General features: G+C 36.0%; 1 protein-coding gene across 11 annotated transcripts in view; it reads right to left on the minus strand.

The window, feature by feature from the left end:
- Nucleotides 1–15,065, minus strand: part of KANSL1L (KAT8 regulatory NSL complex subunit 1 like) — a 145,867-nt gene that overhangs the window by 112,160 nt on the left and 18,642 nt on the right. The window lies entirely within an intron of this gene.

Below are 15,065 nucleotides of genomic sequence, written 5' to 3' on the forward strand. Positions count from 1 at the left end.
TGTACATAACTGTATAAGGTATATCTCACTATTAGAAACATTAAAATGTGATAAAAAGGTGCATTTTGGAATCTAAGAAGCATGTTACATTGAAAGTACACATTTTCATGAGTTGTGATTTTTTTTTTTTTTTACAACTATGAAAATTTATTTTTAAAAACAGTGCTAATCACAGTAACAGAAAACCAAATACTGCATGTTCTCACTTATAAGTGGGGGCTAAATATTAAACACAGACAAAAAGATGGCAACAATAGACACTGGGGACTGATGGAGGGGAGAGGAAGTGGGGTGGGTAAAGGTTGAAAAGCTAACTTGTGTATTATGCTCACTACCTGGACGATGGGATCAATCAGACCCCAATTTCAGTATCATGGAATATATACATGTAACAAGCCTGCATATGTACGCCATAAATCTAAAATAAAAGATAGAAGTATTTTAAAAAGTTAATATGAATTCTATAAAAAAACTTTTAGAAACAAACAATATTTGTATTTAGATTTGTCTAAGGAAGCTTAACATTGGGATTCATGCTTTTTAAAAATCATTTTTAGCTTTATTAAGATTCAAATGACAAAAATATTACATATTTATGGTGTACATATTTATATATTAACATGATGCTGTCCTATATGTACACATTGTATAAGATTAAACCATGCTAATTAACATATCCATTGCCTCATATAATTTTTCTATGGTAGGAACATTTAACATTTTTTATGGTAAGAACATTGAAAATATCGTAAGTCAAAATGCATTGAATTGGTCAGGCACAGTGGCTAACGCCTGTAATCTCAGCACTTTGGGAGGCCAAGGCAGGTGGATCACCTAAGGTCAGGAGTTCAAGACCAGCCTGGAGAACATGGCGAAACCCCATCTCTACTAAAAATATAAAAACTAGCCAGGTGTGGTGGCAGGTGCCTGTAATCCCAGCTACTGGGGAGGCTGAGACAGAAGAATTGCTTGAACCTGGGAGGTAGAGGTTGCAGGGAGCCAAGATCACACCGCTGGACTCCAGCCTGGGTGACAAAGCAAGACTCCATCTCAAAACAAAACAGAAAAGAAATGCATTCAATTATGTCTCAATAAACTCAACTTAAAGTGGAAAAATTGTAAGTTGAGCCATCATAAGTCAGGGACTCAATACAGTATGTTATTAACTACAGTCACTATGCTGACAATCTCCAGAACTTATTACTCCTGACATTCACATCTACACACACTACATTTTCCTTATCTATTCATCTGTCAGTGGTCACAGTTTGATTGCATACTTTGGCCACTATAAATGAGTATCAACATGAGAGTGCACGTGTCAATTCAACATACTGATTTAATTTCCTTTTGATATATACTCAGAAGTAGGATTATTGGGTCATATGGTAATTCTATTTTAAATTTCCAGAGAAACCTCCTTACCACTTTCTGTAATATCTGTGCTTATTTACATTCCCACAGTGTACAAGAGTTTCCTTTTATCTGTATCCTCTCCAACATTTGTTATTCTTTGTCTTTCTTGTAATACCCATTTTAATAGGTGGAGACGGTATCTCCCTGTAGTTCTAATGTGTATTTCCCTGATGATTAGTGATGTTGAGCACTTTCTCAGCTATGTCTTGGTCATTTGTATACTTTTTTTTTTTTTTTTGATTCGGGGTCTCACTCTGTCACCCAGGATGGAGTGCAGCGGCGTCATCTTGGCTCACTGCAACCTCAACCTCCTGGGCTCAAGTGATCTTCCCATCTCAGTCTCCTGAGTAGCTGGAACTGCAGGCGCATACCACCATGCCTGGCTATTTTTGTATTTCTTTGTAAAGATGGGGTTTTGACATGTTACCCAAGTTGGTCTCAAATTCCTGAGCTCAAGCAATCCACCAGCCTACGCCTCCTTGGCCCCTTTGCCCATTTTTTAATCAGGTTATTTGTTTTCTTACTACTGAGTTGTTTAACTTCCATATGTACTTTGGAAATCCCTTTTCAGATGTATAGTTTGCAAATATTTTCTCCGATTCATAGGTTGTCTCTTCACTCTGTTGTTTCTTTTGCTGTGTCAAACCTTTTTAGTTTGATGCAATTTCATTTGTCTACTTTTGCTTTTGTTACCTGTGCTTTGGAGTGCATATCCAAAAAACATTTGCCAACACCAATGTCGAGAAGTTTTTTCTCTGTTTTACTCTAGTAGTTTTACAGTTTCAGGTCTCATGTTGAAGTCTTCAATCACCTCAAGTTGATGTGTGAATTCGGGGTAAGATAAGGGTCCAATTTCATTCTTTGATATGTAGATAACCAATTTTCCGAACACTGTTGAAAAGGTTATCCCTTCCTCATTGTGTGCTCATAGCATCTTTGTTAAAAGAATAATTGGCCATAAATGCATGGATTTATTTCTAGGCTCTCTATTCCGTTTCATAGGTATATGTGTGCTTTTAATTCCAGTAGCATGCTGTTTTGATTATTATAGTTTTCTTAACGTATTTTGAAGTCAGGTAATAAGGTGCCTCCAGCTTTGTTCTTTTTGCTCAAGGTTGCTTTGGTTCGTGGGGTCTTGCTTGGTTTATAAATTTTAGAATTTTTTTTTTCCCATTTCTATGGAAAATACCAGTGGAATTTTGATAATAATTATATGGAATTTGTAGATTGCTTTGGGTGGTATGGACATTTCAACAATTCTTCCAATCCATGAACACAGGATGTTTTTCCATTTGTCTCTTTTTCCATTTTTGCATCAATGTTTAGTTGTTGGTGTACAGATCTTTCACCACCATGGTTAAATTTATTCCTAAGTATTTTACCATTTTAAGTAGGATGGTTTCTTTTGGACAGCTTAATATTAGTGTATAGAAATAATACACATCTTTGTAGATTGATTTTATATCCTGAAACTCTAATGTATTTCTAACATTGTTTTGATGGGGTCTTTACAGTTTTCTATCTCTAAGATGTCATCTGCAAAGAAAATTTAACTTCTTCCTTTCCCTGATTTGGATGCTTTTTTCTTTTCTTTCTTCTCTCTTCTCCTTTCCCTCCTCCCTTCCTCTTCTTTTCTTTTTCTTCCTTCCTTCCCTCCCTCCCTTCCTCTTCCTTTTCTCTCTCCCTTTCTCGTTTGTCTTTCTTTTCTTCTTCTTTTCCTTCCTTTCTTTTTCTCTCTTATTTATTTTTACGCCTAACAAACCAGTCTAGCAATTCCAGTATATGTTGAATAGAATGGTCAGAGTAGGTGGTACGATCTGAACAGTGTCTTCAAAATTCATATGTTAAAACCCAATTCCCAATGTGGTGGCCTTAAGAGGTTGGGCCTTTGGAGACAATTAGGTAATTAGGCTCCACCTTTATCATGAGATTAATACCCTTATAAAAAAGGCCTGAGGAAGCTTGTTTTCCCTGTCCACCATGTGAGATGAGAGGCAGAAAACACCAAAATGAGGCAAAGAACAAGTCCTCACCTGACACTGAATCTGCTGACAACTTGGTCTTGGACTTCCCAGCCTCCAGACTGTAAAAAAATTCTGTTGATAATACGTTACTGAGTCTAAGGTATTTTCTTACAGCAGCCCAAGCAGACTGAAATGGTCTTAGAGGAAAAGGTTTCAAGTTTTTGTCACTAAATTGAATGTTAACCCAATTCATATCATATATGGCCTTTATTGGTAGAGGTACATTCCTTCAATACCTAATTTGGTGAAAGCCTAAATTAAGTCAAATCCTTTTGCTGCAAATGTATTGAGATAAGAATATGTTTTTTGTCCTTCATACTATCAATGTGGTGTATCCTATTTATTGATTTGTATATGTGGAACCATCCTTGCATCCCAGGAATAAACTCCACTTGACTGTGGTGAATGATCCTTTTAATGTGTAGTTAAATTCAGTTTGTTAGTATTTTGGCAAGGATAGTCACAAAGGACATTGGCCTATAATCTGTTTTTTGTTTTTTGTTTTTTTCTTATAGTGTCCTTTTCTGGGTTTGGTATCAGAGTAATGCTGGCCTCATAAAATGAGTTTGAAAGTATTCCCTCCTCTTTAAATTTTTTTTTAGTACAGTGAAGTCATCGGGTACTGGGCTTTCCTTTGATGGGGGTCTTTATTACTGTTTTCATCTCTTTATTTGCTATTGGTTAGTTCCAATTTTCTATTTCTTCATGATTCATGTTAGAGTCTATGTGTCTAGGAATTTATGCATTTATAGGTTATGCAATTTGTTGGCATAGAGATGTTCCATAATAGTCTCTCATGATCCATTATATTTCTGTGGTATCAGCTGTAATGTCTCCTTTTTCATTTCTGATGTTATATATTTGGGTCTTTTTTCATTTCTTACTGTAGCTAAGGTTTGCCAATTCTGCTTATCTTTACAAAAAAATCAATTCTTGCTTTCATCGATCTTTTCTACTGTTTTTCTAATACCTTCTGCTTTGATCTTACTTCCTTCTTGTACTAATTTTGGGATTAGTTTGTTCTTCTTTTTCTGCTTCCTTGAAGTATAATGTTGTTTGAGGTGACTTTTTTAATGTAGGTGTTTTTTAATGTCTGGCTTTTCAGAAACATTTTGCTTAATTTCCACATATCTGTGAATTTTCCAAAATTCCTCCTATTACTTATTTCTAATTTCATACCATTTTGGTTGGAAAAAATACTTGATATGATTTCAATCATGTTGGTTAAGATTTGTTCTGGGGCCTAACATATGATCAATCCTGAAGAATGTTCCATATGCACTTGAAAACAATGTGTATTATGATGTTGGATGGAATATTCTATATATGTCTGTTAGGTCCATTTGGCATAAACTATAGTTCCAGCCCAATGCTTCCTTTTGATTTTCTGTCTGGATGATTTATTCATTGTTGAAAGTGGGGTATTAAAGCCTCCTACTATTATTGTATTGCAGTCTATTTCTTCCTTCAGATCGATTAATATTTGCTATAGATTCTCTGATATTGGTTACATACGTTTATAATGCACTATCCTCTTAACAAACTAGTGTCTTTATCAATATATACTTACCTTTTTGTCTCTTTTTACATGTTTTGACCTAAAGTGTATTTTTTTCTGATATACATGTAGCCACCCCTGCTCTCTTTTGGTTACCATGTGCATGGAATACCACATTTTATTCTTTCACTTTTAGTCTGTGTGTGTCCTTATACTTGAAGTGAGCCTCTTACAGGGCACATATAGCTAGCTGGGTGTTAAAAAAAATCCATTCACCGACAATATGTTTTTAAATTGCATAATTTAATACATTTATATCTAAGGCAATTGTTGATAGGTAAAGGTTTATTATTGCCTTTGTGTTCACAATTTTTAAATTTTTTGTTGTTGTTACAGAGAGTCTGGCTCTGTTGCCCAGGCTGGAATGCAGTGGCGCAATCTCCGCTCACTGCAAGCTCTGCCTCCCGGGTTCACGCCATTCTCCTGCCTCAGCCTCCAGAGTAGCTGGGACTACAGGCGCCTGCCACCACGACCGGCTAATTTTTTTGTATTTTTAGCAGAGACGGGGTTTCACTGTGTGAGCCAGGATGGTCTTGATCTCCTGACCTCATGATCCGCCTGCCTCAGCCTCCCAAAGTGCTGGGATTACAGGCGTGAGCCACCACACCTGGCCTGTTTTTTTTTAAATCAGATTCTTCGTTCCTTTCTTCCTCTCTTGCTGTCTTCCTTTGTGATCTGGTGATTTTCTGTAATTATATGCCTGGATTCCTTTCTCTTCATCTTTTGTATATCTACTATAGGTTTTCGCTTTGTGGTTACAATGAGGCTTAAGAGAACAATTCATAGTTATTAGGAGTCTATTTCAAGCTGATAATAATTTCAATTTCACATACTAAATCTCTATACTTTTATTCCTATTCTAGCTTTTGATATCACAGTTTACATCTTTTCATATTGTACATCCTATGACAAATTATTGTAGCTATTTTTAATAGCTTTGTCTTTTAATTATAAAAACATAAGTGATTTATACACTACCATTACATTATTAAGAGTATTCTCAATTGACTATTTCCTCACTATCACCAGTGAGTTTTACACTTTCATATGTTTTCATGTTCCTAATTAGCATTCTGTTTTTTTCAGCCTGAAGAATTCTCTTTACCATTTCTTGTAAGGCAGGTCTAGTGATGATGAACTTTCTCAGATTTTGTTTGTCTGGGAAAGTCGTCTTTCTCCCTTTGTGAAGGACAGTTTTGTTGGGTAAAGTATTCTTGGTTGGTAGGTTCCCCCCCACCCCACCCGGCACTTTGAATATATCATCCCACACTTTCCTGGCTTATAAAGTTTCTGCTTAGAAATGTGCAGATAACTTCCCGAGGGCTCCCTTGTATGTGAAGATTTTCTCTTGCTATTTTCAATAGTCTCTGTGATTTCTGACAGTTTGACGATAATATGTTGTAGTGTGGTCTTTGGTTTGAAAATGACTGGAGACCTTGGACCCTCCTTTACCTCAATGTGGTATCTCTCCCCACATTTGTGATGTTTTCAGTCATTATATCTTTAAAAATACTTTCTACCCCTTCTCTTCTCCTTCCTTAATTGCTATAATGTGAACATTAGCTCTCCTCCCCAGATTTGTGATGTTTTCAGTCATTATATCTTTAAAAATACTTTCTACCCCTTCTCTCTTCTCCTTCCTTAATTGCTATAATGTGAACATTAGCTCTCTTGAGGATATCCCATAAATTGCACAGGCTTTCTTCACTCCTTTTCATTATTTTTCCTTCTCTGACTGGATATTTTCAAATAACCTGTATTTGAGTTCACAGATTCTTTATTCTGCTTGATCAATTCTGCTGCTGATGCTGTTGCATTTTTCACTTTCTTCAGTTTATATTCAGCTCCAGAATTTCTGCCTAGTTATCTTAGTTATCTTTTTTTTTAAATAATTTCAATCATTCTGTTAAACTTCTCATTTTATTTCTGTATTGTTTTCCTGATTTTGTTGAATTGTCCCTCTGTGTTCTCTCGTATTTTACTGAGCCACCTTAAAAGAATCATTTTGAATTATCTGCCAAGATATTCATAGATCTTCTATTTCTTTAGGGTTAGTTCCTGCAAAATTATCATGTTCTTTGGTGGTGGTACGCTTCTTTGGCTTTTCATGTTGCTTGTTACTTTGAATTAATGTTTGCATAGTTGATGAAGCAGTCACCTCCTTCTGACTTCATATACTGGTTTCAGTGAGGAAAAAAACTTCTCCTTCAGGTGGGTGTGAGGACAACAGCTGGGTGCAGTGTGACACGTCTCACTCCAGTAAATGCACAGCAGCATAATCTCTGTATAGCTCTATCAACTGATGTTAGCACTGCCAAAGATCACAAGGATCCTCAGCAGCCACTGTCTACAGCAGTAGCAAGGACTGTTGGGTGTTCCAGTCATGAAGACTGGTGGGGTCAGTCCTGATCTCTTTTTCTCCTACCAGGAAAGCTGTGGCCAGTGGAATCCCTCTTGGCACTGGGTCTAACTTGCAGGTGCATTTGCAGTGGTGACAGCAATGGTATCTCATATGAGGCATCCATGAAACAGCTAACAGTTTGGATTCTGGAGCATGGGCATGTGTAGGAACCATGGCTCCCGGGTCTAGGGCTGAGGTGGCACCCATATCCAGAGTGCAGGTTCCCCCATTCCCATGTTAGTAACAATGTGCAAGATGTGACTGCTTTTGGAGCTGCCAGGCGGCTGAGATCCAAAGCAGCAGCACACACAGAGCTACAATGTTTCCAGGGTCTGGCGCATGGACTCACTCACTGTGGTAGAAGTAGTTTCATAGACAGAGAAACCACAGCTCCAGGGCCCAGGGTACATATTATTCCATAAAGGCAGTGGTTCTTGTTTCTGAGGCATGGGCACACAGGGAATTACAAAGGTTCTGGGGTCCAAGGACTGGGCTAGTACATTGTGATGATGGCTCAGATGTCAGAGGCACAGATGTTGAAAGAGTGGCAATGGAGCCAATGTTCATAGCAAAGCAACCTGGGCTCCAAGGCTTGGATTGAGGCTAGTCTACAGCCATGATGGCTCTTGTGTTTGAGGTGAGAGTGTGCATAGTGGGACAGAATCTGGAATGTGGATATGTGGTCATGGAGCCAAGGTCTGGTGTGTGGGCATGCATGGGGCAGTTGAAGCTCTAGAGTCTAAGGCTCATGTTAGGATTGGGAGGGTGGTGGTCCCAATCCTGGAAACGCAGCTCCTTCTTGGTGGCGGTGGTGGGGGTAGGGGATGCAACCACATCTTCCTCTCTAGGGATGCACAGTGGTGATGGCTGTTGATCACCTCAATGGCAAAAGATACTGATGTTGTGGCCAGTGGTGACTATGGTAGCACCCACCATGTACCTGATACTGACAGCCCCCACCTTTCTTTGTTTCTAGCCATCTCCAGATGTCTCAGGTATGCCAGTCTCCCCAGTTATCCTTTCTGTGCAGTTATCCTCTGGATTTTTATTTGTTTGTTCACTCCACTATGTTGTTGCAGATTTGTACTTAAACATTTGAGCCCTCCCAAAGTTACTTTCATTCACGGAAAGATACCTAGTTCTTGTTTTTTGTTCGGGAATGAAGATTGGTATCTCCTACCCGACTATCTTGCTTATATCACTCAGCTGAGCTGTGCTTTCTTGTCAAAATTAGGAAAACAAAGGTGATCATTTCCGATGACAAATACAATTAACACCTGCATAACTTCTGCAAACAGGCTTTACTATTTTGCTTTCTCCATACAGGACATAAATGCCATTTTGTTTCATCTATGAAGGTGGTTTATTTTTAAATAAAGGTATATAGAACATTTAAGTGATACATATTATATAGAAGTCTCAAAGAAAATTATGTTATGATCACCTGTAGACTTTTCTAAGCAATATGGTCCAAGAGGATGAGTTTCTCCACCTCTCCCCAGCCTGTGAGAATCAAGGCGATCAAAAGAGTTATTTACTTGGTCATCCTCAGATGTGTTGGGGTGAAAAAGAGAGGATTGTGATTCACTGATTTATAGCAAGATTTAAAGAAATTAATATATATACAAGCAATCTGATGCTTTTTTCCATCAAAAACTTCAACTTTATAGTAATATCTTAATTTTCCTTTGAAAACAAAACACCTTTTTTCTTTTCGTTACGTGGATGTTGAAAATGACTCAGTCAATTTAACTTTGGCCTAAGCCAGCTAAAGTCTGTAGATATAGAAGTACAGCCTTAAATGGGAGTGAAAGGATCCAGGCTAAAATCCCAGCTTTGCCATTAACTAACTAACACTGAGAGAAAACCTAGTACACGTGTAGTCTTTTAAACGTCACGTTGCAAAAAAAAAAAAAAAAAAAAAGCCTTTTTAAAAACAAATGAGCTTATTTTAATTGAAGTACTACTTCCCTCAAAGATGTCCACAGACCACAGTAGACAATATTTCTTGCTTGGGCATGGTAGCTCATGCTGTGATACCAGCAATTTGGGAGGCCAAGGCAGGAAGACAGCTTAAAGCCAGGAATTCAAGACCATCCTGGGCAACATAGCTAAACCTCGTCTCTATAAAAAAATTTTAATATTTAGCCAATCATGATGGCACACAACTGTAGTCCTAGCTACTCAGGCAGAAGGATCCCTTGAGCTGAAGAGTTCAGACCGCAGTGAGCTATGACTATGCCACTGCACTCCAACCTGGGCAACAGAGTTGAGACCTTGTCTCTAAAAATAAAAATAAAAATAAATAAAATATTTCTTTCCCATTTTTAGCTACTAGTTCATTCACAATTACACTTTTGAATTTTTTCCCTTTACTTCCCTTTCACTTCTCCCACAGAAAGGAAAAGGTTCTTCATTTAAGTATCATTTGCAAATTCCCTAGAATTCACCCAACTTTTTGTTTTCCTTATAAACAAAATAAAACAAATTTCAACTTGTCCCATCTGTCAGACATGCAGGGAATAAAAAAAGATAACAAATACAAAAAAAACCTATAAACTCCACATTATACAAATACAAAGTTACTCTTGTTTACAATGAATAATGAAATGTTATCAGTCTCTTTGCCCTTTGAATCTTGGCACTGGGTTTCTACTCCTATTTATCCAGTTCCTCAAAGGGAAATACTGGATCACCTTGCTTTTCAGTTCTTTTCCTTTCCATTAGCAAAGCAGGAAAGCAAGAACAAAACCATGAGTATCCATTTCTATGGGTCTCCAAAAAATAAATTATTTTCTATTTTTTAATCTGGAAAGAGTCTCCCAACAGCTCTTAGTAAACATCAACAATTCCCCTTTCTTCTTTGGTAAATGCCTAAATCTATTGAAAAGAATTCCCTTAATCAAGTCTGCTTATTTGGTGACCAATTTAGGGAAAGAGTGGGATTTTTTTCCCCCAACATTTGAAACAATTGTGTGATTTGGAAGATATTGGTAGGTTTCCTGGAATAAGACAAGCAGCATTATTTCTTCCTTTTCCACAACCCTTGGAAAATTAAAACACGCCTGTGTCAAAATCTGTGCTTCCCCAAAATGCAGCCTGGAAAAATGTAACTGAATCTCATTCCCCAGGAAAAAAAGAAAAGAAATGCTAGAATTCTATGGCTCTACCATCAGATGAGAAATAACATAATCGTAGCCAACTTTTGTCAGTGACTCACCCACATCCTCTCACATTTAACCAGTTCAGTGCTCATGGACCTTACTGGACAAATAAAAAGAACACTGGAGGCAAAAATCTATTCATATTACAATGGAAGGACTACATCTTAAACCTACAAAAAACAAAGTCTCCCTACTATGCTTTCCAAAGGAAAGTGACTTTCTTTTACTTCGAATACATACAACCCTCTCAACCAAAAGTTATTATTAAAGTCAATTAGTAACATCATTATGAATTAAAGTCTATTAGTAATATCATTATGAACTAATTTATTGCCTACTACATTTTTGGAGGAAAAGTAAAAAAGTCAAGCCAAATATATATTTTTTTAAAAAAAGGTAATTGTAATGACTAATGTGAATAGTATCCAATTTTCTAAAACAATTATATTCCTTCACAGCTAACTTCCTGATCAATTTTTCCTGTTAGGGCTACTGACTCAAAGAAAAATAGAAGGCATATAATATTAATACAATCTAAAATTTTTAAGGTAAATATAATGCATTTTACTTATCAACTTTAAAAATTGCAAACATTGAATATTAAAATAAAATCATTACTTTTAAATGTCCATATTTTGGTATACTTCATTTATTCAGTCATTGAACATTTATGGGAAGGTCTATGCTGTACAAGAAACATCCTGTGGCCAGTTTAATATTAGAAACAAAGGAAGGAATGGAAAAAACATTAAGTAAACACAATGCAACTCCACAATGAAATTTTTAAAAACCATATATAGAAGAGAGAAATTTCAGATTGCCAGCCTCAATGTTTATGTCTTTACAACTACATATACAAATACAGAAATAGTCATTCATTCACTCAACAAATACCAAGCAATCATTAAACAGAAAACAATACTAGGCTATATGATGAAAGAGTAGTACTAACACTCAAGCTGCTTAAAATTAAGTTGAAGTCAACTTTAGTATTTACCACTCTAGATCTTATACTTTAAGAAATCAACATATTCAATAAAGACAATGAAAATTTGTGTTAGCACTCACTTAAAAATTTAGAACCACAAAATGCATCTGTTTACTTAGTATTTTATGTTTAAAGTTTCACTCTGAACTTTATACATTAAAAATACTCATGTAGATTTGAAAACTCTTTTCACAAACGTAGAGAAGAAAATAACAAAAATAAACTTATAAGGATATTTTATATTTAAATATGAATTTAATGACCTGAGATAGAACTGATTAATTCCAACTTTAAAAAACAGAAACTGCTTTTATATTCACACCAAGAGATACAAATAAAGTTATGTCATTTGTTCTTAATATTTAGTCAACTTCAAAATTAATATAATGTTGAGTACAGTCTTTCCCACAAGAAATCTACTAGTGTTAGCAAAAATATTCAAAACAAAATTTTGTATTTAATGTATGGGAAGATATATGAAATCAAGAAATGTTGAATAGATTTCAAGTATTAAAGAAAACCCAAAAACAAAAACAAAACAAGTATCGAATAATTCAGTGATATAAAAACTATAAAGAGCTGTTACATAAATTTAGTATTATTGATTTGTATAGATCAGATGAGTTTAACCTTAAAGCAAAGTTTATTTGACCTCTAAAAATTCAGGTGGGTCTTTAACAACCAAGGCATTAATCATAATATTAAGAGGCCAATAATGCAAGAGGCCAGAATCCTACCTTAATGAACTGATAGTAAATTTCTTAGATTCATTATTTTCTTAAAATTTATGTCTAGAGTCTCTGAATCCCTTCTAGCTGATTATGGGAAAAAGAAAGAGAGTAGGAGAAATAAACTTTTCAAACCAGAACCCAATTTTTTCCAGGTTACTTTCCTTCAGTTTACCTAATAAACTCGCAGAGTCAGTTAAAAATAGGAGGTACATTATTTTGTAAAAAAAAGTGTTTCTATCATTTGAATTTCACCATTTCTGTGTTATGTTTTACACAAATGTCTAAACTTAGTGTTGCCTCATCAAATTCAAGAAATAAATGTAAATCTCAAAATGTTTTGAAAAATCAAAATTTATATGCCTTTGATAAGAAATTATCAGAAAGTTGGCCGGGCACAGTGGCTCACGCCTGTAATCCCAGCACTTTGGGAGGCCAAGGTCGGCGGATTACCTAAGGTCAGGAGCTTGAGACCAGCCTGACCAACATGGAGAAACTCTATGTCTACTAAAAATACAAAATTACCTGGGCATGGCGGTGTATGCCTGTAATCCCAGCTACTTGGGAGGCTGAAGCAGGAGAATCGCTTGAACCCAGGAGGCAGAGGTTGCGGTGAGCCAAGATCGCGCCATTGCACTCCAGCCTGGGCAACAAGAGCGAAACTCCATCTCAAAAAAAAAGAGAAAAAGAAAAAGAAAAAAAGAAATGATCAGAAAGTAAAAAGTGTGGTATCTACCCTTAATAGGGGTTGGTTAAGACTAGCAGATATATTAGCAAACTGTATAGGACAAAACACAATTTAATGACAAATTGTCTGGCAGACTAAGCACTATAGGAAATCAATGAAGGGACTACTAATGAAAATAATATTATAGTTCAAAACGGTCTGAGAAAACAAAATTTTCTTTCTTTTTTTGATTTGAGTTTTACTCCCGTCACACAGACTGAAGTGCAAGGGGGTGATATGGAATCACTGCAACCTCCAACTCCGGGGTTCAAGCAATTCTCCTGCCTTAGCCTCCCAGGTAGCTGGGACTACAGGTGCACACCACCATGCTGGGCTAATTTTTATATTGTATTTTTTGTATAGATGAGGTTTTGCTATGTTGCCCAGGCTGGTCTCGAACTTCTGGGTTCAAGCAATCTGGCCACGTGGGCCTCCCAAAGTGCTGGGATTATAGGCGTGAGCCACCACACCCTGACCAAAAGTTTCTTATTCTTGTTTCTAGCTTAAAAAAGACAAATCGTTCCATTAGCTCTTCTCAACAACAAAAAATACTTAATTTACTGAATGTGCCCACTAAATTATATTTAAATACTTCAAAAGTATTGTATACACAAAAATTGGTAAACTTTCAGACTTCTTTCAGAACACATGTACCTAATAATTCTTGTAGCTATAAGTATAATGATGCAATGTTGAGAAAACAGCATGTTACAAGAGAATAAGCATATGTTTAGAGTCATATATGTGAGCAAAATCCTGTTTCTGCCACTTACTTGGCTTTTTAACCATGGGTAAGTTACTTAACCCATGCTGAGTCTGTTTCTTCTTAAGTGAAATAAGGATAACAACTACCTGCTAGGGTTGTTGAAAGAATTAAATGAGATATCATATGTTACATAACTAGCACAATGCCAGCCAGAAAAATAATCTGTGCTTATTAACTACTATAAATTCCACATGCAAACAAATTTCAACTACAGTGATATCAGAACACTAGAAGACTAGAATGCCCACTTTGCTTTATATTTTATTTCTCACTATAAAAACTAATACACTGACCTTCTATTTCTTAGTAAACATCAATGTGTTTGGTTTCCAATTCTGTAATTCTCATTTATTTTTGAGAATTTGAAAAAGTTTTTTTTTAACTTTTATTTTAAGTTCAGGGGTACAAGTGCAGGTTTGTTACATAGATAAACTTGTGTCATGTGGGTTTGTTATACAGATTATTGCATCACCCAGGTTTTAACCCTAATGCCCATTAGTTAATTATTCCTGATCCTCTCCCTCCTCCCACCCTTAAAAAGCCCCAGTAAGTGTTGTTCCCCAGTACGTATCCATGTGTGACAGACTTCTTTCCCCCAAAATGCCATATATATAAACAGTAATTTACATTAATTTGGGAACAGTAATAGATTCCCTGAAAACTAGATTAAAAATTATGCTTTTTAGACCATTTCAATTAAAATTTAGTCAATTAAATAAAATTAAAAACTCATTTCCTTAGTATCACTGGCCAAATCTTAAGTGTTTAATATCCACATAAGGCTAGTACCTATTGGATAGCACACATATAAAAGATCCATCATCTCAGAAGTTTCTATTGGACAGAGCTGGTCTGTAGTGTTATCATGGTGTGATAATTGAAACTACTTTTCTCTGCTTTTTATTTTTTAATATCGTGATACCTGTCTCTCAAGTACATGCCCCAAAAGGCAGAGGTTGTGAACATGTTGCTCACAACTGAATCTTAGTGTCTAGCACATTATAAGCATTCAATAGATATCTTACAGCTGACATTATAGTTTTGTTTTAGTTATACTAAGCTAGCAAAAACTGAGTTGGTAAAGGCCAGTTCTGAAAGCTATAAGTACAACAAGTAGAGAGTTAAGGAAAAAAAGTAGTAAGTCAACACACATGTGCTCTCAACTGATACGCTCCCAAAGACAATGAGGGCTCCGTATGTACAGACTAAGATTTTTTTAGTCAGATACACATATTAACTAGATCACTTAAACAAAGATTAGGCCTTGTCCACAGCCTATTCTATTCAAGAATA

This window comes from Chlorocebus sabaeus, chromosome 10, assembly GCF_047675955.1.
Source record: "Chlorocebus sabaeus isolate Y175 chromosome 10, mChlSab1.0.hap1, whole genome shotgun sequence".
In the NCBI taxonomy this organism is placed as follows: Eukaryota; Metazoa; Chordata; class Mammalia; order Primates; family Cercopithecidae; genus Chlorocebus; species Chlorocebus sabaeus.